The 23,892-nt window shown below is 37.3% G+C and overlaps 1 protein-coding gene and 1 long non-coding RNA gene across 6 annotated transcripts in view; one reads left to right on the top strand and one right to left on the bottom strand.

Moving 5' to 3' along the window:
* Positions 1-6,020, bottom strand: part of IL12RB2 (interleukin 12 receptor subunit beta 2) — a 72,092-nt gene extending 66,072 nt beyond the window's left edge. Inside the window, exon 1 of one of the 2 annotated variants that reach the window (XM_077892244.1) lies at positions 5,936-6,020. The gene's annotated coding sequence lies outside the window, so the exon portion shown is untranslated. Of the gene's footprint in view, positions 1-5,004; positions 5,746-5,935 lie in introns of those variants that run through there. The other variant, XM_077892245.1, reaches the window with a different exon arrangement.
* LOC144310768 (uncharacterized) overlaps positions 5,387-23,892 on the top strand; it is a 130,048-nt gene continuing 111,542 nt past the window's right edge. For 2 of the 4 annotated variants that reach the window (XR_013376444.1, XR_013376446.1), the window contains exons 1-2: positions 5,387-5,794; positions 6,779-6,950. This is a non-coding gene — a long non-coding RNA (uncharacterized LOC144310768). Of the gene's footprint in view, positions 5,795-6,114; positions 6,237-6,778; positions 6,951-23,892 lie in introns of those variants that run through there. The other 2 variants (XR_013376445.1, XR_013376447.1) reach the window with 2 other exon arrangements.

Below are 23,892 nucleotides of genomic sequence, written 5' to 3'. Positions count from 1 at the left end.
ATCCACTGCAATCTATGGAGCTATGATATTTTCCAAATAAGTAACATATTTAATACCAAAATACTTAATTAATTATTATAAGAATTTGTAAGTATATGAATATGAAATATGTACATATGAAATATGTACATATAAAATACATAGGAAATATGCATATAAGAGATATATATGAAATATACATAGGTATGAAATACACACACACACCTATATATTAAATAGGCAAAATAGAGGATAAAGTTGAGCTTATATATAGTACATTCATCCAAACATGAACTTGCTCATTTTCTCTGAATACCCTATAGAATACTTTCTCCTTTTATAAGAAACTCAGAACCCCAATGACTTTCAAGTAAATGAGGTATCTTCCAATAAAATGAAACCTCCTATCAACTGTAAACATCTTTCAGATAGTCTGCCTGGAGAGTTGATATTGAAAATTAAAACTACAACTCTATCCTGAATCAGAAAATCAAAGAGTATGCTATGCTATGTCACTGACTCATCACTTAAATGATGAAAGTTTCAGATAGTAAAAACAATGTCTCAGTGAGGGGGGCAAGGACCAGCCAGAAAAATAACAACTAGCAGGAAGGCAGAATTACCCTTCAGTGAGTCTCTTTCCCCACTACTTCAGGAAGAAACACAAAATATGCACTACTGCAAAATCATATTTTACTAGGCAAGGAAAAATCTTTACCACAGTGATAATTTCATTCAGGCAGGAACACTATCTACTTCCAAATTACTTCTCTCCTGTAGCACCGTGTTAAGTTCAAGGGACAATGTGGTATTATGGAAAAGAAAAAGACTAGTGAATCTCAGTCCTAATGTGTGCCATTTCTTCCAATGGGCACAGTAACACAGACCAAGACAAAGTTATTGATAAGATTAATATGATAGTGTCATGGACCCATGAGAGTACCTAGAACGAAGTAGTCACTCCACTGAGGCTAGCTTCCCTTCTGGGTCCTGCTTTTGCATTTCTTTTTTAAATCACTTATGACTTTTACTGTACTGGAATTATATGTTTTGTTAAGGGAGGTAAAAAAAAATCATATGTTAGGCTATCTTTATTCTTAACTCTAGCTATCAAATAATTTAATAAATCAAAGGAGGAAGGAACTGCGAACTGCAAAAGTTAGCTATTAATTGCCCTGGTCCTACTGCTGTCTTCTCCTTTCAACAGCTGACATTTGAATCTGGGCCACTGCAGAACAATCAAGTGATTGTTCTAGATGTGCATCAAGGCTGGCTGTCTTACAAATGAATGCTCTTACTTACCCACTTGACTCCATGAGGCAGAGTATAAAAACCTTCCCTTCTGTTGGCAAAGCTGCTTACAGACATGTCTTACTGGTAGCAGTTCAGTATAAACACAACACTTTGGAGGTCATCTCTTCTACCTTCCCCATTTTACAGATGGATAAATAGAGGCTCAGAGAAAAGACGGGCCTTGCCAAATGTCATTAAGAGCAGAATCCAGATCAGAACATAGGCTTTGTGATTTCTAATCCAACATTACTTCTAGTACGTGAGACTGCTTCTGATCGGTAGCAACAGGAGCAGCATAATACTAAAAATAGTGCTAATGCTAATTTTACCATTAATACTAACGCTACAGTTTGTTGATCTCATACTATATTCCAAACACAATGCACATTACATACAACCTTTGTGATATACACTAGTAAAGCAATTATGATGCCTGATGCTTTAATCTTCAGAAGTTTGAATCATTATTTCTGATACCCTCTTCCCTCTCTCAAAAGAGAATGAAACAAACACAAAAACTGTATATATACAACATATAACCACCTCTAATGATCTATTCTACTATGAGGATAGAAAAGGATAATCAAATCCACCAAGTAATTAATTTGCAACTTAGCCATTGGAGCCAACCTTCTTCTCCATAACTTTTTATGAGCTAAGTCATAAAAAAAGAACAGTATCCTGACTGAAGCATTATTTCCTTTTTCCTTCTGAGTCTATCATTTGGTGAAAAATCTCACAAGCCATAACATGGACAAATCCTGGCCTGGTAGGCCCTGATTATCAAATCAGCCTCTCCGTGATGTCATGTTAGGTGGTGTGACAGGCAAGGAAAGTAACATCATCTCAACCCTTTCTGCTCTTTCTTCTTTCTATGCAATAGTACCAACTCCCTTTATGTGAGCCAAAATGGACAGGACAGACACCTGTTTTCCTTTCTTACACACCTGCTGAAGCTTTCTTGATTTTTTTTCTCATCTCACTGGTAAGTATTTGTAGTCTTAAGTTATATGTGATAACATACATAGGAATATTCTTTTCTTGCTTGAAATCATGTTTTGGTACTTAAAAAAAATTCTATTGGAGGGTCTTCTTTCCCTCTTTATGACCTCTTTATCATTTTATTTTTCTTTCTTTTTTCTTAAGCAGGCTCCATGCCCAGTGTGGAGCCCAATGTGGGACTTGAACTCTCAACCCCAAGACCAAGACCTGAACCAAGATCAAGAGTTGGACGCTCAACCAACTGAGCAACCCAGGCACCCATTTTCATCACTTTTCTTAAAAGTTCGCTTACACTTTTCTCCTTTCTTTTATATTTTTCTGAAATGTCCTTTTGTCAATTCTATTTGCTTTTATTTCCATTTCAGGTATATCACACTGGATGTAATAGACAGGTTTTGAAAAGTTGCATGTAAACAAATTACATTCAAAATGCATTAGGGAATCTTATCCCTAATCAGTTGACCCTTGAATCAGTTGTAGTATGAATTATCTTATAAACTGAACAAACATTCCCACAAGAGAACTACAAAAAAAGAAGTAAAAGAGAAACAGGACATGGATGGAGTCTCGAAAAAACAAGGTACTTTCAAATCAAGTGGTGTTGTTATGTTTCCTTTTTTCTTTCTTGGATTAGCTCTACAAGTCGACAATTTTCATAGCACTTGTTCAATTAAGTTTTAACAATCAAACACCTTCTCTATTTTCATTTTCTGAATTCTTATAGAGCTATAAATAACATAAGCCATTTACTTCTGGGAAGGATAATGTACTGGAAAGAACATGGTGTCTAGGGCCTGAGGACCTGTGTGCCATCCTGTTTCCTCCACTTCTATCTGTGTCACTGTCGCAAGTAACTTCACATTTCAAAGCCTCTTTTCCTTGTTTGAAGAATGGTAATTGATATTTACTGAGAAAATTATATCTCTTTCACTAAAATTTTCTTCCTTAGTTTATTGGAAGGATCTCTCTTTGAACATCCTCAATCTTAAAGTCTATCTGTGGACAGTGGCATGAGTGGGGAGTTTATCTCTGAATCTTGGGTATTGTGAAATCCTGGCAAGTTTTGCTTCACCTTGCAATATCAATCACCTAGTTGTTTCATAAAGTGCTATGAGGCATGACAAATATTAAAGCATATTATAATTACTTTGGGGATTTTTTTAGGAATTTCACAACTAAAGATAATGAGGGGTCATGAACTAAGACTAGGGATCATTATCCCACAATTTTCCTCAAGATTTCTTATATAAATGAAGAATTCAGTTGAAGTCTCTACACAAACAACCCCATGGCTCAATGTATGTGCCTGATGTTTTACTCAATGTTTATCTCTTCCTCTTCATAGCACTATAAAAGAGATGTAAATTAAGATTTTAATCTTAATCATCTTTATAGGCATTTACTTAGCAATTTATCACAACACAGAGCATATAGTTGAGTTGTTAATATTTGGTCATCTGCTACATAAAGTAACTATTGGTATCTCAATTCCATACATATGAAAATCTGCAAGCTGACCAAGATAATACAGAAAAGCCAGAAGTAAATTCAGAATTAGGTAAATTAGAACCACTTTTCATACTTGAGTTTCCTCATCTGTAAAATGAGAATAAAAATAACACCTCCCTCACGGAATTCTTATGGGGGTAATAAGAAGCTCTTATCAGAGGCCTGATATATAGCAAGAACTCAATAAATACTATCAGCTATTATTATTATAAGGAAAAGGATAATATCACTTACTTTTCAAGGATAGTCCTGCTTTTTTACTTCTCTTTGCCTATTTTTCTGGCTCATCACTAAAAGATTAATTTAATTAAAACTAGATTTTAAAAAAACTAGATCCCATACCTCCTTTATAACAGGTGACTTTATGCCAACTATTATCCTTGACATACTAAGTGTTCTCATAATTATTGTCTTCCCAAACAGTTTTAACTTCTTGAGGACAAGAACTGTGTCTTACTTTTTTTTTTATATTCACTACAGTGACCAGCACAATGTCTTGGACACATAGCTATTCAATACGTATTTGTATTTTAAAAAAATCATTGTTACCATTAACAAAGACCACCACAAGATTCCAAGAGCAAAGGGCACTGGACAAGCTTTCTTTGGGATTTGGCTTTCTTTTCTTTTCTTTCTTTTTTTTGGGGGGGGGGGGGGATTTGGCTTTCTTTTTACGTTGGTCTGCACAAATTTACACGTAGAAGTTAAGAGGAATGCTGTTAGTGTATTTACAAAGATGATAGATAACTTGGCAGAGAACAAAGCAGGTTTAGTAATACATAAATAATTCCACATTTGAGAAATGATGCACAACATCTACTAAGAGGATCCTTCTTCCATAAAAATCCTACATATGCTTTAGAGTTTTTTTCAGCCTAGAACTCATTCTAACACAGGATTCAGAGCTTACCAAAATTTGGGAATTGACCATCCCACATAATCATCATGACATTCAAGAAACAAGGCATATCAAAAAAGAATGTTGCAGAGCCTTTCCTGACTAACAAAGTGCTGGTAATGGCTGAGGATTTTACATTACCATGGCGGAGGAGAGTGTCAGCTCTTTGCCACTAAGGCCCCCTTGGTTATACGTTGGACAGAGAAATAGCGCACTGTACCGTTTCTAATTAATGGGAAATGAGAATATAATGTTTGTCCAAGTGGAATGTTATGAGCAAAGATAAGAAACACAGAAGTTGGAGCCAGAAATCTGTAACTTACCAGCTCTGTAAAAGTGTGAAAATTTCCGTATCTGTAAAACGAGAATACTAATAACAACTTGTTCAGCTTTTCAAAGATTTATATCTCATAACAATATATACCCAAAGTCCAGGTATAGAGTGGAGGCTCAACAAAGGCTTTTATACACACAGGATATACACTGTGAGGGACTATAACAATTATCCAGAGTGAAGGGATAAAGATTAATTTTGTCCTGTTCTCCAGACATACCTGGGAAAAGTCTTTTTGCATTCTTCTAGGTCACTATGTTTAAGATGCCCATCTACTCATGCAGATACTTAATCTCTTACAGTGCTTATATGTACTGCCCTTTAACCAAGTGGGAAGCGCCTTCCTAAAGACATCTCATCCGCGAGAAAATGGAATCCGGCCAGCGGCTAGCCAGTCGGCCTGCCCCAGAACATTCCACTAGCATAACTAACTGGCCAGGTAGGGACTCTGGGTTTGTCTACAGAGGACACAGGAAAGTGCTGCTGATAATGGAACAGTACACTCCCCAGGCGAGACTAAGACTTCTGGAAATCCAAGTCAGAGAAGGCCTGTTTTCTCTCCCGAGTCACGCCTGAGGGCCCGGACCGGCACTGGACCCCAGTGATGTCCTCAGCCCTTCCCCAGAGCCAGCCCTGCCTGCCCCACGCACCCTCCATCCTGCGTCCTGCCCCAGGGAGCGCCCGGGAGGCTCAGTCTGAGTCTCTCTCCCCCTTCAATCGGCCAAACTCCAACCTGGCACCCGCAAGGGCACATGAGCACCCAGAGAGCGAGGACCTCGGTAAGAAGAGCAACCGCACCCCCCTCCTGCCCCAGCCTCCGGGGGAAGAGGAGCACAGAAGCCCGGGCGCGTAGACCCCCGGCCAGGGCCAGGTCCCGGGGTCACCGGTGCCCCCGCCCCCCTGAGCCCCCGGTCACTCACTGCGCGTCGCGGGTCCCCGGGCGGCGGCTTGGGCAGGCGCGCATCCCCGGGCCCCGCGCTCCCGGGCACGTGTCGCGCTCGCCCCCGGCGCCGCCGACTTCCCGCTGCCAGCGCGCGCCCTCCGGTGCGGGCGACCCCGAGGCGGGGCAGGGCGAGGGGGCGCGGCGGCGACCCCCGGCTGCGCGCTCCAGCGGCCGGCGCCCAGCCTCGCCCGCGCCCGCCCCGCGGGTCCCTCCCTGGCCGCGCTCCAAGCTGCGGGCGCCCGTGCGCCCCGGGGGCTTCCAGCGGCTCCTCCCGCAAGGTGAGTCACGGCTCCGCACCTGCCTTCGCCCTGCACCAGGGCGGCCGGGGGGGTGGGGGGGGCGGGGGGCAGCCCTGGGCGAGGAGCGACTGGACTGGCGCGGGTACGACCAGCGCGACCCGTCCCGGGCCTCTGCGTGCGCGGCCACCCCGGAGACGCGTGTGTTCGGGCGAGAACTTCGCTCGCACGTTCTCCCCCTGCGCGCTCCGCGGTGCCGGCTCTCACCACGCGCTCCCGCCGCGGGGCCGAGACACTAGCGCCGTGGTCAGGGTTAGGGGCGGCTCCAAGAAATGGACGTTTAATAGATGACGTGACACCGACCCCGAGCGGTCCCAGGTTCAAGAGGCTTTGTAAGTGGAGTTCTGAGGGAAGAGGGAAAACTGCACCAAATGCAGAGGGGCTGACAGCAGTGCCTTAGCTTACGACACTATTTCATTGAATCTAGGAGTTCATTGACTGTACGACGTACCATTTTCTATGTACCAGTAAGAAATAAGAGCAGTCACATAAACTTTGACATGAGCATTCTTTTTTTTCTTAAGATTTTATTTATTTATTCATGAGGGACACTGAGAGAGAGGCAGAGACACAGGCAGAGGGAGAAGCAGGCTCCATGCAGGGAGCCCGACGTGGGACTCGATTCCGGAACCCCAGGATCACGCCCTGAGCCGAAGGGAGATGCTCAACGGCTGAGCCACCCAGGCATCCCGACAGGTGCATTCTTATCACTTCATATACTTAAGATGAAAATGTCATTTATTGAAAGTACCTTTTAGTTTATTTAGAAACACAATTATTATCTAACACTTATTCATTCACAAAAGGAAATAGAATAAATTGGTTAAAATATTCTTCAGATACATTCACGAGTCCAACACTCCCGATCACTTTTTTGTTTCACCCAGTATCATCCTCAGTGACATTAAGAGTTTTAATAGCCAGCATTTCTTTTCTTTTTTTAAGATTTAATTTATTTATTCATGAGAGACACAGAGAGAGAGGCAGAGACACAGGAAGAGGGAGAAGCAGGTTCCTTGCGGGGAGCCCCAGGCGGAACTCGATTCCAGGACCCCAGGATCATGCCCTGGGCCGAATGCAGGCGCTCAACCACTGAGCCATCCGGGGACCCCTAATAGGCAGCTTTTCTTAAGAGTGTCCCAATATTGCCTCTGGGATATTTTTCCAGCCGGCTAAAACCAACCCAAGTTTGTTGAGCATGCACAGAACCAACCACATCTACATACTGTTTGGGCATTAGGCAGTAAGACTTTCAATTTTTGGATATGTTAAATATTTTAAAATGTGCGTCTTAGAATCAGCAACATACGCCAGATTGCTTTTATGAGAATGTGACGTATTGTAGTTTACATACTCTGGCAATTTGTCTCCATAAATAATTTGATAAAAATAAGATTTTTAAATTACAGAAGCTTAACGTAACTGTGCAGTGAGATGGTGATGATTGTGAAAATCATTTGCAACAAAGTCAAAGAGTTATCTTTGTTAAAAGTGAGTTATTTTTTGTTATCTTTTTCACCAAAAAAGGCAAATATTGTAAATTTGCTGAACTTTTCTGTAATGTTGTGCATCTCTCAGTATGTTACTGAAAAGATTTTTTCTGAAAAAAAAATCACTGTCACTTCAAGGTAAAGAAAACATTTTAACACTGAGTGAGAAAGTGCTAGGAAGAGAACATTTGAAAACAAATATTTCAAAATGTTACCATTATTGGGTGTGGGTGGGGTGGGTTGGTAAAATTATATGTTTGTCACCTACAAAAATAAATGCTTAAAAACCTTGGAAACTATTTGCTATCTTATTTCAATGTTTCAGTAGAATAGTTCAGCAAATGTTAAACCCGTTTGTTAAAAAATAGGAAAATGTGGCAGTTTCTGGAAGGACCACTAATCAATATCAGAAATAATAAAATTATGGCAGCCAAATGTTAATAGTAAGCTTGTACAATTCATGAATTGGCTTACTTTTTCAATATTTTTTAGTAAAAAATAAAGGCTTTTATTTAGTTAATAAATTATTCCAAAATGTATTGTACTCTTTATCTCATTTTAGAGTTTATATTTTTGTGTACATCTTACTATATATAGTAAGTATATATTTGCAACACATATTTATTTATATACATATAAATTTTATAAAGAAGCGTAAAAACAGCTAAACATATATTGGCAATGTATTCTCAAATCCCTTTTTCCCTTAAGGAGTGCACAATCTATAACATTTCAATACCAGCATGTTACAGGAATAGTGTTCCTAAGTCAGATACAGGATAGTGTTCCAAATGCACCCTGAACTATTTTCTTTAAGAGAATAGATGAAAGTACTGGAGAAAGGACTTGAATCTGATTATTAAGCAAACAAAAAACAATTATAAGAATATAATAAATGCAGGTAACAATGATGGCCCTAGTTATTCTCTTCCTTAGATGAAAATAAACAAGACGACCGTTCTTATATAAATATTATTAGAGAAGTTATCATCTGAGTCCATCAGTATATCATTCAGTTAGGGTTAAATTTTGAGGGAAGGTTTGTGCTAATAGTTTTGATAACAGCAGTTCTCTCATCCTTCATGCTCCCTCCCTGTATTGTAAGTTCCATGAGTGCGGACCACATCTGTTTTGCTTTCTTTTATCTCCAGCACCTGGCACAATGAGTGGCACATGGCAGGTACTCAACAAATATTTATTGAACCAAACTGACTTGTTCTAGAGAGATCTAACTCTCTTTGGTCAACCAAATTTATAGGTGATGTTGAATCTTCAAAACTTTCAAGTTAAAAGAAAAGTAGTTGGAAAATTATATGTAGTTTTCCTTAGCAAGCCAGTGACCCTTCCATAGGGAATCTAACCATCCCATATTTTAAAAACAGTTCTTTATTTGATAGACTATAGAGGCCTTTATATTTTCTTTCTCCTTTCTCTTCCTTTCCTCCTCCTCTTTCTTTTAATATCTGGGAGTTTCCCTAGTAGAAGCATGTCTATTGTCAGCAGCTGCCTGTGTAGTTAGAAAAAAAAAATTGCTTCTGTGTTTCTGAGAATAAGCTCTAAATAGTGGAGAATACCTAATGAAGCAAGAGCCTAACATACAAATCAAAATATCAACCTAGTATGATTATTCAGTCTATGGGTGTGAAATGGCCTCTGTAAAGCTGTAGCTAGATGAATGTACTTGCAATCAAAACCTCAATTAAGTGAATAACCACAGTGTCAGTGACAAAGACTTTTCTAGGAAATACTAGTTCAGTTTCCATTTCTGGTACTTTTCCATTCCTTTACATGTCTGTTTTATTTCATTGTTGTTACCAAAAGCCCCCAAAATACTTAACTCACAAGGTGCTATGACAATGGTGTGTCATTTGTCAGAATAAGTAATAAGAGATGGTTGCCAACAGAGGGATTTAGTGCACTGGACAAATGCTGGCACCAGTTAAACTTGGTAAGAAAGTCTTGACATATTTTTTAATCTTTTGCTTTAATAAGGAGTCAGAATCCAAGATTAATTATTCATCCTTGCTGCTTCACTTTGCAAAAGTTTCATTTCTAAAAGTTTTCACTTAATTATTCATCTATCCAAAGTGTTACACTTATAAGATACCAGTATAGCTCCTAAACATACTTGTAGTGTCATATGTTGAAAGACTTATATAAAATACTATATTGTCAGATTCTTAGATTATTACTAATCCCCAAAGATTCTTAAAATACAGAGTTGTTATTTTTCTATAACTGGCATTTATCAAGGACAGATGTTGTTTACAGATGAACAAACCACATGGAAAATGCCATGTCTTGGATAAGAGCGATGTATATTCAAGAGGTTTCGAGGTTGCCATAGGCCTTATTAAATTAAAATAAAGGTTAAAGAGTAAAGTGAGACATGAGGCAAATTTAAAACACTGACGACCACGGGGTCCCACACAATATAAACTTGTTTCACAATCTGGCTCTGCTATTCTCAATAGCTAAATCTAAGAAACACATGAGGTAGAGGATTAACCGTTTCCATAATATAATGGCTTGTAATCCTTCATCAGAGGCAGGACTTCAGTGACCCAAGAGAAAGTGTTTTATAGAAAAGAGAGTGTTTCACATAAAGAACAAATTTCTTACAAATATTTCTACATAAAACCAAACATATTTTCCATTAGTTAGTTGGCTAGTTATAGAGCTCCTTGATGAAAGCCTAACAAAGAATACTCTAGAACATGGATGCTTAGTGAGCATTAACATTCTCTTCTGCATTTCATTATTTGAGGCTCCAAATATGCCTTTGCTCTGTGCTTCCCATATATAGAAGATAGTCTCTAATTTCCCAAGTGAGATAGCAAAAATCCTGTCCTCTCACTGCATTCAACTCAGAGCCAAGCTCTCTGGGTAGTGAACACCAGTGGCTACCTACTGGGATATGAATCCTCTGCTTGTAATCCCAAAACACATGTTATCTATCCCCCACACTCCTCCCATAATGTAAAATGGTAGAACAGGACCAGAGAAGGCTCCCCTTTGGAAAGGAGAAACATGCGAGATGCCAGAAGTCACTGATCTGATCTGCTGGGCCATGTGCTAGGATTTTTTATTTTGATAGGATCTCTGCTAAAACTGAGACAGGAAGAATCTCGATTAAGTGTCCTTTTCTGCAAGTCAAACACAACAGAGTAATACCAAATTTTAATAATTTGCTCTCCCCCCCCAATCTCTTCTCCGAAAGTAATAGTCTTGTGAGAATCTTTCCACATTTTTCTTCATGCCTTTATTGGTGTATAAAAACACAACACGCTTTTTCTCCCTACATTGAAACAAAAACTGAGCCATACTATTATTCATCTATCCTTGTTTTATTTTTCTTTTCCACATGGCATAAACTTCATTCCATAACATACATAATCGATCTAATTATGTTTTCAATAGCTACAATTTTCCATATTATGTATGTACTAAGATTTAGTTACTATTCTCTTATTTATAGGTCTTCAGGGTTTGTTTTTTACTTTTCCCCCCAAACAAAATATAATATATTCACCAAAATAAAAATATTTTTATACATATACATATACAGATATATGGAAATTTTATTTGTAATAGAATAGATAGATTCTGTTTGTATTAGAAGTCTATTTGTAATAGAATCTCACATATGGTTTGTTGAGTCAAAGAGCATGAGCTTTTTCACTTTAATGGATAATGCTAGATTTTTATTCAAACTGTAGCAATTCACCTCCTACTAGCACACATTATCACTAATAGTGAATGCTATCTATCTTCTGTAATTTTTATCAATCTAATAGATGAGAAATGGTCTCATTATTATAAACTGTATATCCTTCACTACAAACATCTTTTCATGTCTGTTAGTTTTTATGAAATATGTATTATCAGTTTGTCTCAGTGTATCTTCAAATGGTATATAATTGAAGAACTTTACAATACATTTCTATTTTCATATCCTCTGTGCTATTTCACTGTACATTTGACTTTCATAGATAATATAAACCCACAACATATTGTTACTACTCTTGTTTTAACTATTAATCTTTTAAAAGAAATTTAAAAATAGAAAACAAAAGTTTTCTACATTTCCCACATATCTATGATTACTAGCACCTTTCATTCCTTTGTATAGATCAAAGTTTCCATGAGGTATCATTTCACTTGTGCCTAAAAAAATTCCTTTAACATTTTCTATAATGCAGATATGTTGGTGACAAATTTTCTCAGTTTTTGTCTAAAAATGGTTTTATTTCATCTTCATTTCTGAAGAAATTTTTTACTGTATATGAAGTGACAGGTTTCTTCTCCCTAGCACAGTAAAGATATTATTCCACAGTCTTCTGGCTTGCATTGTTTCTGATGAGAAGTCAATGGAACTCTCATCTTGTTCTCTTGTATGTAATGTCTTTCTTTCTGTCAACCTCTTCAAGATCTTCTTATCACTGATTTTCAGCATTATATTTTGATGTGCTTTTGTGTGGTTTCCTTTGTGTTTATTCTGCTTGGTGTTTGTTGAGCTGTTAGAAATGTGGGTTTTTTTGTTTATTTGGTTGTTTTTTGCTTTTTTTTTCTTAGTTTCTGCTGACTTTGGAAAGTTTTTTAGACATTATTTCTTCAAGTATTTCTTTTGTCCCCACTTCTAGATTCTAATTATACAATTTTAGAGTGCTTCATATTGTTCACTGAGGCTTTGTTCTTTTTTTTCCCTCAGCTTTTTTTCTCTCTCTCTTTTTTTAGTTTGGATAGTTTCTATTGCTACGTCTTTCAAGTTTATTGCTCTTTTATCTTCAATGTCAAATCTTTTAAATGCATCCAATTAGTTTCATATAAGGTGTTAAAATATTTATCAGCTCCAGCTCCAGGTCCCATTTGATTGTTTTTTATAGTTTCCAAATCTCTTATTTAAATCTTAGATTACATTTATAATAGCTGTGTAAAGTCTTTGTCTTCTATTTCTGTCATCTCTGCTATTTCTAGGTTTATTTCTATTGTCTGATTTTTCTCCTACTTATGAATCACATTAATTGTGCTTCTTTGCCCATTTAATATTTTAGTTTACCAAACTAAAATATTAGAGATTGTAAAAGTTATGTGATCTACCAAGGCTAAAAACATTTGCTATCATGTCCTTTATAGAAAACATTTGGTGACCTTGTCCTAGATGTACAGAATTGTATTGAGTATAATTGTTAGTGTATGAAGTACACAGCATGCAGCTGTCTTTTAAAGTCCTACTCCTGGGCAGTCCGGGTGGCTCAGTGGTTTAGTGCCGCCTTCAGCCCAGGGCGTGATCCTAGAGACCCGGGATCGAGTTCCATGTCGGGCTCTCTGCATGGAGCCTGCTTCTCCCTCTGCCTGTGTCTCTGCCTCTCTGTGTGTGTGTGTGTGTGTGTGTGTGTGTGTCTCATGAATAAATAAAATCTTAAAAAAAAATAAAGTCCTACTCCCCCCTTTTACTGCATCAGCCCCCCCGTTTTGGTTAAGATTTAAGAATACAAAAGAGTGAAAAACAATATGAACAATCCCTTTGTTCCCCACCTCCATCACAAATTCAACAATTGTCAACCTTTGGTTTAGGGAGGTTTGAGTTCTTTCATCATCTCCATCAGTCCCCTACACCCATACTTTGAGAGTGATGCTTGCCGTTTTTTCAATTTATGCAAAGTTTTAAGCAAACACAACTTTGGGGTCTACGTTAACAATTTCTAATCTCTACACCACCTTCTGTTCACTGTATTATCAAAGATACACCTTTATTTGCGTGAGTGTATTTGGGACTATAGAATGTGTATTGTTCCTTTATTACCATTATTCATCCTAGAGTTCTTTCCACGTCAAGGTGTATAAGTTTACCTCATACTTTTCTTAAACAATTTAATTTCATCTATAGTACATATAAGCCACAATTCATGAACTATTTCCATTCTAATGGACATTTTATTTGTAGTTTTCTATTACACATGATATTGCAAGAAACACTCTTTATGTAGCTTACATATATGTTTATGAACATGTGTGGCTGTTTCATAGGATTTTGGAAATAGAATTTCAGCAGCAGGGAAAGTGCATGTTTATAATTTTTTATTCAGATTTATAATTGCTCCCTGGTGGTCTAATGGTTAGGATTCGGCACTTTCAGATATATAATTGACATATAACATTATATTCACTTTAGATGTATAAGATAATGCTTAAATATATGTATATATTGCAAAATGATCACCACAATAAGTCTAGTTAATATCTATCATCACATATAGTTGCAAATTTGTTTTTCTTGTGAGGAGAACTTCTAAGATTTACTCTCTTAGCAATCTTCAAATATATAGTACAGTATGATTAACTATAGTGTCTGTGCTATTATTATATTCTTAGGACATATTTATTTTATAACTGGAAGTTCATACCCTTGACCCCTTCACTCATTTCACCCACCACCCACTCCCTGCTTCTGGCAACTAGCAATCTGTTCTCTGTAGCTATGAGTTCAGTATTTGTTTTTAGATTTCACATTTAAGTGAGATCGTACAGAATTTGTCTTTCTATCTGACTTATTTCTTAGCATAATGCCCTCAAGATCCATCCATGTTGTAAGTGACTTAATAATACTCTGGGATGTGTGTACATACCACAACTTTAACCATTTATCCATCAATGGACATTTAGTTTGCTTCTATATCTTGGCGATTCTGTATCTTGGCTATTATAAATAATGCTTCAGTGAATATGGGGGTGCAGACATCTTTTTGAGTTATTGGCTTTGTTTCCTTTGTTTACTCAGGAGTAAAGTTGGTTTTGCTTTTCATTATTGAGTATGATATTAGTTGTGGGCTTGTCATATATTGGCCTTTATTATGTTGAGATATGTTCCCTCTATACCCACTTTGTTGAGAGGTTTAATTTTTTTATCACGAATAGATCTTGAATTTTGTCAAATGTTTTTCCCAAATCTATTGAGAAATTATCATCTGATTTTTATCCTTCATTTTGTTAATGTAGTGTATCACATAGATTGATTCATAGATGTTGAACCATTCACATATCCCTGGAATAAATCTAACTTGATTGGTGTCCTTTTAATGTATTGTTGAATTTAGTTTGCTAGTGTTTTGAGGATTTTTACATCCATGTTCATCAGGGATATTGGCCTGTAATTTTATTTTCTTGTAGTGACCTTGTCTGATTTTGGTATCAGGGTAATTCTAGCCTCATAAAATGAGTTTTGACAGTGCTGCTTCCTCTCCTATTTTCTGGAAGAGTTTGAAGACTGGCATTAGTTCTTTATAAATACTTGTTACAATTCACCAGTGAAACCAGCTGATCCCAGACTTCTCTTTGTTGGCAGGTTTTTGATTACTGGCATACTCTCCTTACTAGTAATCAGTCTGTTCAGATTTTCTATTGGTTCATGATTCAGTATTGTTAGGTTGTATGTCTCTAGGAATGTATCTATTTCTTTTGTCTGATTTTGGCATATAATTGTTCATAATAGTCTGACAATCCTTTGTATTTCTTTGGTATCAGCTGCAACATCTACTCTTTCATTCTGATTTTATTTAAATCCTCTTTCTTTCTTTCTTTCTTTCTTTCTTTCTTTCTTTCTTTCTTTCTTTCTTTCTTTCTTTCTTTTTGGGAGACTGGTTTACATCCCCTTTTAACTTCTTGTTTTGTCTTCTTTTTTCATCCCTTAACCTCCATTTCCAGATCTATCCTCCCTCCCACCCCATTGATGTTCTCATTTATATAGTCTTTCCACTCCATATTCCTAGTGTTTATGTACATATGAATCTGTGATAAATATCTAACATTTTTATATTTTAAAATTTAAATGAATAGTATTATTTTATAAATTTAAAGTTTTAATTTTCTCCTTAAATGTTTTAAAGAGAATTTTATTCTTCTTTAAACATGTTGGGTTTTTTAAAAGATTTTATTTATTTATTCATGAGAGACACAGAGAAAGAGAGAGAGAGAGAGGCAGAGATACAGGCAGAGGGAGAAGCAGGCTCCATGTAGGGAGCCCGATGTGGGACTCGATCCCAGGACTCCAGGATCATGCCCTGGGCCGAAGGCAGGTGCTAAACCACTGAGCCGCCCGGGGATCCCCCCTCTTTAAGCATGTTTTAAAGAGAAATAAAATTATGATCAATCCATGTTGTTAGTAGTTTTGGTTCATTGTTTCAGCTTGCTGCATGGTATTCCATCAAAAGCATAACCCAAATTTCTACATCCATTCTCATACTAATGGGCTTTTAGATTCCCTCCAACTCCTTGCTACCACAAATAATACCCCACTGAATAAACATCCTTGTATATGTCTCTTGTGCATGTATTTGGATGTTTCTCTGAGGTGTATACCCAGAAATAGAAGTGCTGGGTTATACTTGCACCAAGTCCTAAAATATTATTTTCCAAAACTGTCTGTACCAGTTGCCATTCACATTGAGTGATACATGAAGCTGTTTCTCCTCATTCTTTTCAGGATTTATATTATTCAATTGTATTACTTTCCTATTGCTTTGCAATGAATTACTACATGCTTGGTGGCTTAAAACAACACATATTTTTATAGCTCTGGAGGTCAAAAGTCCGAAATGGGTCTTACTGAGCTAAAACATTGTTGACAGGGCCACATTCTTTTCTGGAGACTCTAAGGCAGAATCCATTTCCTTGCCTTTCCAGCTTCTATAGTCTACTTGCTTTCCTCAGCTCATGACTCCCTCCCACATAAAGATAGCAATGGCCAGTCAAGTGTTTTTCACATTGTATCACTCTAACCTCCATCTTCTGCTTCCCTCTTTCACCTTTAAGGATGCTATAATTACATTGGACTTGCCTGGATAATCTCCCTCTCTCAAGGTCAGCTCATTAACAACCTTAATTCCACCTGGAGCCTTAATTTTTTTTTGCCATTAACCTAATCTAGTCACAGGTTCTGAGGACTAGAATGTAGGTGGTTTTTTGTTGTTGTTGTTTTGTTTTCTGTTTTTGTTTTTGTTTTTGGTTGGGGGGCTATTTTTCTGCCTATCACACCAATTTTCTATTTTTTTGCATCTGTAAAGCATCTCAATGTAGCTAAAATGTACAAAGAACTATAAATTGGTAAACAAAAAAATGAATAGAAAGCCAGTAATGGATATAAATAGACACTTCACAGAAGAAAATATCTGAAAGGCAAATAAATAAATAGATGCTCAACTTCACACTTAATAATAACAATACATATTAAAACTGCGATGAGACCATTTTTTGTAACAACTTGAGATACATTCAGATATTTCATGTACCATATAATTTAATCATTTAAAGTGTATAATTCAGTGGTTTTAGTGTATTTACAGAGTTGTGCAACTATCACCACAATGAACTTTAGACTGTTTTCATCACCTTCCAAAAGAAATGCTGTAACCTTTAGTTATCCCCTCCAACCCCTGCATCCCTCCTGACCCCGGGCAACCACTTATCTACTGTGTCTCTGGATTTGCCTATTTTGGAGATTTCATATAAATAGAATCAAATGTGGTCTTTTGTGACTGGCCTCTTTTACTTAGCATAATGTTTTTAAAGTTCATCTGTGTTGTAGTTTTTCTTTATTCCTAGTATTTCTACAATCTAGTAGAAATGTAGTATTTCTTTATTCCTTTTTATGGTTGAATAATACTATTGTAATGATACACTACATTTTGTTTATCCATTCATCAGCTGACGGACATCTTGGTTGTTTATATCTTTTGGTGGAATGATGCTGCTATGAGCCTTCCTATACAATTTTTTTTTTTTTGTGGGGATATATGTTTTCATTTTTCTTGGGTGTATTCGTTAAGGGAGCTTGTCCTAAAAGCTATGGCTTTAATGCAGCAAGGCTTGCTAATCTTCCAGAGAAGGTTATTCAAAAGGGACATAGAAAAGCAAGAGAATTTGAGAAGATGACTCAATCACTACGATTATTTCGGGAAGTTTGCCTGGCTAGTGAAAGGTCGACTGTAGATGCTGAAGCTGTCCCTAAGTTGCTGACTTTGATTAAGGAATTATAGACTACATTGGAAGCTTTGAGTTGACTTTTGACAAAGGTGGTAAATTCAGACAACGTTATGATCTAATAAACTTTATTTTTTAAAAATGAAAAAAATTATTATTTTTAGAGATAAAATTATTTTAAAAATATTAAATTATATTAAAATATTAAATTATTTAAAAAATTATTTATTTTTAGAGACAAAATTTCTGGATCAAATAGTAACTCTATTGTTTAAATTTTTGAGAAACTGCCAAAGTGTTTTCTAAGGTGGCTGGATCATTTAAAATGTCTACCATCAGCAGTGTATGAAGATTCTTTGCCGAAATTTATAATCTGTCTGATTATAGTCTAGATCCTAGTGTATGTGAACTGGTATCTCTTTGTGGTTGCCACTTGCATGAGACCATTTCACCTGTCATATTGACAAAGATAAAAACTTTTTAAAAACAATGAGGTAGAGAATATATTGAGAGAAAACAGCACTACATTGCTGGTGGGAAAGTGCATTAGTGCAACTTCTATGGAGGCCTATTTGGTTATTTATCAAAATTATAAATGCACATACCCTCCAACTTAACAACTCTTCTAGTAATTTGAACTTGAGATATCCTTACACATGAAATTGTGGAAAACAATTTAGGTACAGAGATTTTTCACAACTGTATTGTTTGTACCAACTTCCATTTGTATAGAATCAATTGTTTTTTTTTTAATTTTTTTTAAATTTTTATTTATTTATGATAGTCACAGAGAGAAAGAGAGAGAGAGAGGCAGAGACATAGGCAGAGGGAGAAGCAGGCTCCATGTACCGGGAGCCCGATGTGGGATTCGATCCCGGGTCTCCAGGATCGCGCCCTGGGCCAAAGGCAGGCGCCAAACCGCTGCGCCACCCAGGGATCCCTAGAATCAATTGTATAAATGAAATACAATGCTACACTTAAAAAGAATTAGGCAATTTCCTATGTCTGGGTATGAAGTTATCCCCAGATATATTGATAAGTGAAGAAAAGTGGAGTGCCAAGCATTCTACTATGCTGACATTTTGCAAAAAAATAGCAAAAATATATATTTGCCTATGTATGCCTAGGATATCTCCAAAAGAATGCATAAGAAAATAAGAATGGTTGCCCCTGGAGAAGGAAGTTGAGTGGTTAGGGAAGAGTGGGAGGGAATTTTAAAATAATATTTCATTCTTTCTGTATTTTAAAATTTCAAACTATACATATGCTATAGTTTTTTTATAGATAATTTCTACTTAAAATTTTCTATATACACGCCTGGTGTTACTACATTGATTCTAACTTACTTAGTTGTTTTTTGCTATTATAAATGAAATCTTTTGGCTGTGTTTTCCAATTGGATATTGCTGAAACCAAGGGACACTAATGATTTCTTTGTACTGATCTTACTTTGATAAAGTATTCTAATAACCTTTTGCCATAGTTTATCTTATTAGCTATCATAGTTTATCTTTTTTTAATAGTTTAATAGTAAATATAATGAAGTCTTTTGTATCTTCACTTCTAATTCTTCTACGAATTTGTATTAATTGTCGTAATGGTTAGTTTGGTAGAGTTTTCCTTGTCTCATTTTCACTAACAGGACAGCCTTGTGTCTTCCACAGGATTATTCAAGCTTTCCGTCAAGCATGGGTCTGAAGCTGTCCACTTACCCTCCTCAGAGTAGTAAAACTCTCATCCCAAAGTTCTTATAAGTATCTCCTTTACCCTGTGAACTGAGTAAGAATTTTAACTCTTAATTAATGCTTTTACTTTTGGCCTCACTTCATTTCTTGCCAGTTGGGGCTGTGCTTTCCTGCTTTTGGTTTGGCTCTATATTTATGTTATGTTATGTTGTTATGCTATTTTCCTTTATCTTTTAAAATATTTTATTTAAATTCAATTTGCCAGCATATAACACCCAGTGCTCATCTCATCAAGTGCCCTCCTTAGTACCCATCTCCCAGTTATCCCATTCCTCCATCCACCTCCCCTTCTGCAACCTTTTGTTTATTTCCCAGAATTAGGAGTCTCTCACAATTTATCTTCCTCTCTAATTTTTCCCCACTCAGTTTCCCTCCTTTCCCTTATAGTCCCTTTCACTATTTCTTATATTCCACATATGAGTGAAATCATATGATGATTGTCTTTCTCTGATTGACTTATTTCACTCAGCATAATACCCTCCAGGTCCATCCATGTCGAAGTAAATGGTAGGTATTCATCCTTTCTGATGGCTGAGTAATATTCCATTGTGATATATATCATATACATCATTTATCATAGCATTGTATTTCATTTATACAATTGATTCCATACAAATGGAAGTTGGTACAAACAATATGGTTGTGAAAAATCTCTGTACCTAAATTGTTTTCCACAATTTCATGTGTAAGGATATCTCAAGTTCAAATTACTAGAAGAGTTGTTAAGTTGAAGGGTATGTGCATTTATAATTTTTTTAGATAAGCCAAATAGGCCTCCATAGAAGTTGCACTAATGCACTTTCCCACCAGCAATGTAGTGCTGTTTTCTCTCAATATATTCTCTACCTCAGTGTTTTTAAAAGTTTTTATCTTTTTATATCTCTATATCTATCTATCTATCTATCTATCTATCTATCTATCTATCTCACATCTTGTTTTCATTTGTCGAAGGACATCTTGGCTCCTTCCACAGTTTGGCTATTGTGGACATGGCTGCTATAAACATTGGGGTGCAAGTGTCCCGTTGTTTCATTACATCTGTATCTTTGAGGTAAATACCCAGTAGTGCAATTGCTAGGTCATAGGGTAGCTGTATTTTTAACTTCTTGAGGAACCTCCACACTGTTTTCCGGAGTGGCTACACCAGCTTGCATTTCCACCAACAGTGCAAGAAGGTTCCCCTTTTCCACATCCTCGCCAACATTTGTTGTTTCCTGTCTTGTTAATTTTAGCCATTCTCACTGGTGTGAGATGGTATCTCCTTGTGCTTTTGATTTGTATTTCCCTGATGGCAAGTGGTGTGGAACATTTTTTCATGTCCTTGTTGGCTACGTGTGGGTCTTCTTTGGAGAAATGTCTGTTTATATCTTCTTCCCATTTCATGAGTGGATAGTTTGTTTCTTGGGTGTTGAGTTTGGTAAGTTCTTTATGGATCTTGGATCCTAGCCCCTTTTCTATATGTCATTTGCAAATATCTTCTCCCATTCTGTACATTGTCTTTTAGTTTTGTTGACTGTTTCATTTGCTTTGCAGAAGTTTTTTTTTTTTTTTTAGAAGTTTTTAATCTTGATTAAGTCCCTATTTTATTTTCTTTTAGAGAGAAAGAGAGAGAGTATATATGCATGAGTGGGGTATTGGGAGGTGGGGAGGGTGGCACGGAAGGAGAGGGAGAGGAAATCCCAAGCAGGCTCCATGCTGAATATGGAGCCTGTTGTGGGGTTTGATCTCATGACCCTGAGATCATGACTTGAGCTGAAATCAAGAGTTGGGCACTTAACTGACTGAGCCACTCAGGCGCCCCTTGGCCCTGTATTTTAAACAATTAAAAAAATATTTCAAATTTCTGTGTGTTTGGGGTTAAAGACAGCGTCTTGTGTCAGCTGCTATATTATTATCTAGAAGTCTCCGCCTGCTATGGATGGTATGTTTGGGTTTCCCCACCCCAGATTCATATGTTGAACCTTTAATCCCCAATGTGATCATATTTGGAGGTGGGGTTTTGAGAAGTAATTAGGTTGGGATGAGGCCTCCAGGGTGGGGATTAGTACCCTTATAAAGGGTTGAAGAGACCAAGCTCTCTCATACTGTGATGAAACCAAGAAGACTCTTACTAGCATCTGATAACGCTGGTACCCTGATATCAAACTTCCAGCCTCTGGAATTGTGAGAAATAAATGATTAAGCCACCCAGTCTTCAATATTCTTATTATAGCAGCCCAACCTAAAGCAACCACCCCCTTTTAATACCCACTACTGTCCCTGTTTCTTTTCCTAGACATTCAAATGTAGGTATATGTGTCAGAATTTTTTTTAGCCCTCTTTGGTTCTCTCCATATTCTTCTTCCCTTGGGGTGTTAGTATTCTACTGTTGCATCACAAATTGCCACCGATGTAACAGTTTAAAACAATAGATATTTATCGCCTTACAGTTGTGGTGAGTGAGAGTCTAGGTACACCTCAGCCGAGTTCTCTGCTCAAGGGTTCAGAGGCTACAAAGTGTTGACCAGGGCTGTGGTATAATTTGAGTCTTGGGGTCTTCTTCCAAGCTTAGAGTTGTTGGCAGAATTCATTTCCATATAGTGATAGAACTCATGATGGCTTGCTTCTTCAAGGCCAGCAGGAGAGGATTTCTTTGAACTCAGGAAGGGCTGCAGTCTCTCTTTGAAAAGGCTTATCTAAGGTCAGGTTCATCCAAAATAATTTCCCTTTTGATTAACTCAAAGTTAACTTATTTGGGACCTTAATTATATCTGCAAAATATTTTCACATTTGCCATATAAAGTAACATAATTATAGGAACGATAGCCTATCATCTCTACCATGTTTTATTGGTTAGAAATAGGTTGCTAGCTCCACCCAAGGAGAGAGGATTACACAAAAGTGTGAATACGAGGGAGCAGGAATCATGGGGCCACTGCAGAATTCTACTTATCATACTTAGTAATATCATACATAGGTATGTGAAATTCACTTCTCAGCAGGAATGACTCTCAAATCCATATCTTAATTTCAGTTTCTTTTCCAATAATTATTTCAACTATCTAATGAGCATCCCTGCCTCCGCAGCCCAATAGCATTTCAAACTCAACACAGTAAATCTTGATATTCAAGATGAAGGAATGTATCTACTAATTTTCTCATAAAGAAATGCTTGTTTGGATTCATAATTTAAATTAGCCTTTAAAGTCATGACTTTCTTTTGCATCTACCCATTCCAGAGCTGATCTTTTTCACTTTGTTAGGGGAAGTGTATAAAGAATTTAAGTTTTATTTACGAGGTGCTCGGTTGGACTAACTTCTAAGTGACTTGCTTATATAGCAGTGCCTCAGGATTCAAATATGCTTCAGCATTCTTAGAAACTATACATGCTCCCCAAAGGTCTCCTCGAAGGTGTCAAAACCTTGCACACTCTAAGGTCTTGTGTATTCTCAAAACCCAACTTCCCTCCACTCCTCTAAACCAGCTATCTCTCAAAGTGTTTGGAGAGGGTTAATTTTGTCACCATCCTCCAAACCATCTATCTAATCTCACAACTTTAGAGTAGCTGTGTGTGGACTTCGGGGGCAGGGGGGTGTTTAGGAAGGGTATCTCCTGATTTCACGTGCAAAAAAGTTTGTGAATGAGCATATATGCATTTTTAAGAGATTACTTATTTATTTATTCATGAGAGACACAGGCAGAGGGAGAAGCAAGCTTCCTGCAGACAGCCCAACGTAGGACTTGATCCCAGGACCCCAGGACTTGATCCCAGGACCCCAGGATCATGACCTGGGTGGAAGGCAGGTGCTAAACTGCTGAGCCACCCAGGATCCCTGCATATGTGCATTTTAAAAGGGGTGAATGCCCTTAACTTTCTTCAGATTTTCAGAGGTGCATAACTGAATAAAATTGACCTAGAATAATTTTGTTTGTTCTTTTTTTTTTAAGATTATTTATTTATTTATTCCCTAGAGACACACACAGAAAGAGAGGCAGAGACACAGGTAGAGAGAGAAGCAGGGCTCTATGCAGGGAGCCAGACGTGGGACTTGATCCCCGGTCTCCAGGATCACACCCTGGGCTGAAGGCGGCACTAAACTGCACTAAACTAAAACTGTGGAGCCGCCTGGGCTGCCCGTGTTTGTTCTTTCTCCTTAATTTTGCTTGAATGTTAAATCCTTTTAACCTTGCCACCTTGATATTCTTAGTATTTCTATCAATACTAGAGCATAGTTCAGCTCTCGATTGTCTTTGTATTTTTTAAAATATTTATTTATTTGAGAGGGAAAAAGAGAGTATGAGTTGGAAGGGCAGAAGGAGAAGGAGAGAGAATCTCAAGCAGGCTCTGAGCTCAGTGCAGAGTCTAACACTGGGCTTGATCTCATAATCCTGAGATCACAACCTGAGATGAAACCAATAGTCTGACACTTAACTGACAGTGCCGC

This window comes from Canis aureus, chromosome 3, assembly GCF_053574225.1.
Source record: "Canis aureus isolate CA01 chromosome 3, VMU_Caureus_v.1.0, whole genome shotgun sequence".
Classification (NCBI taxonomy): domain Eukaryota; kingdom Metazoa; phylum Chordata; class Mammalia; order Carnivora; family Canidae; genus Canis; species Canis aureus.
Note: the sequence above shows the minus strand (reverse complement) of the source record. Positions and strands in the feature narration are given on the sequence as shown.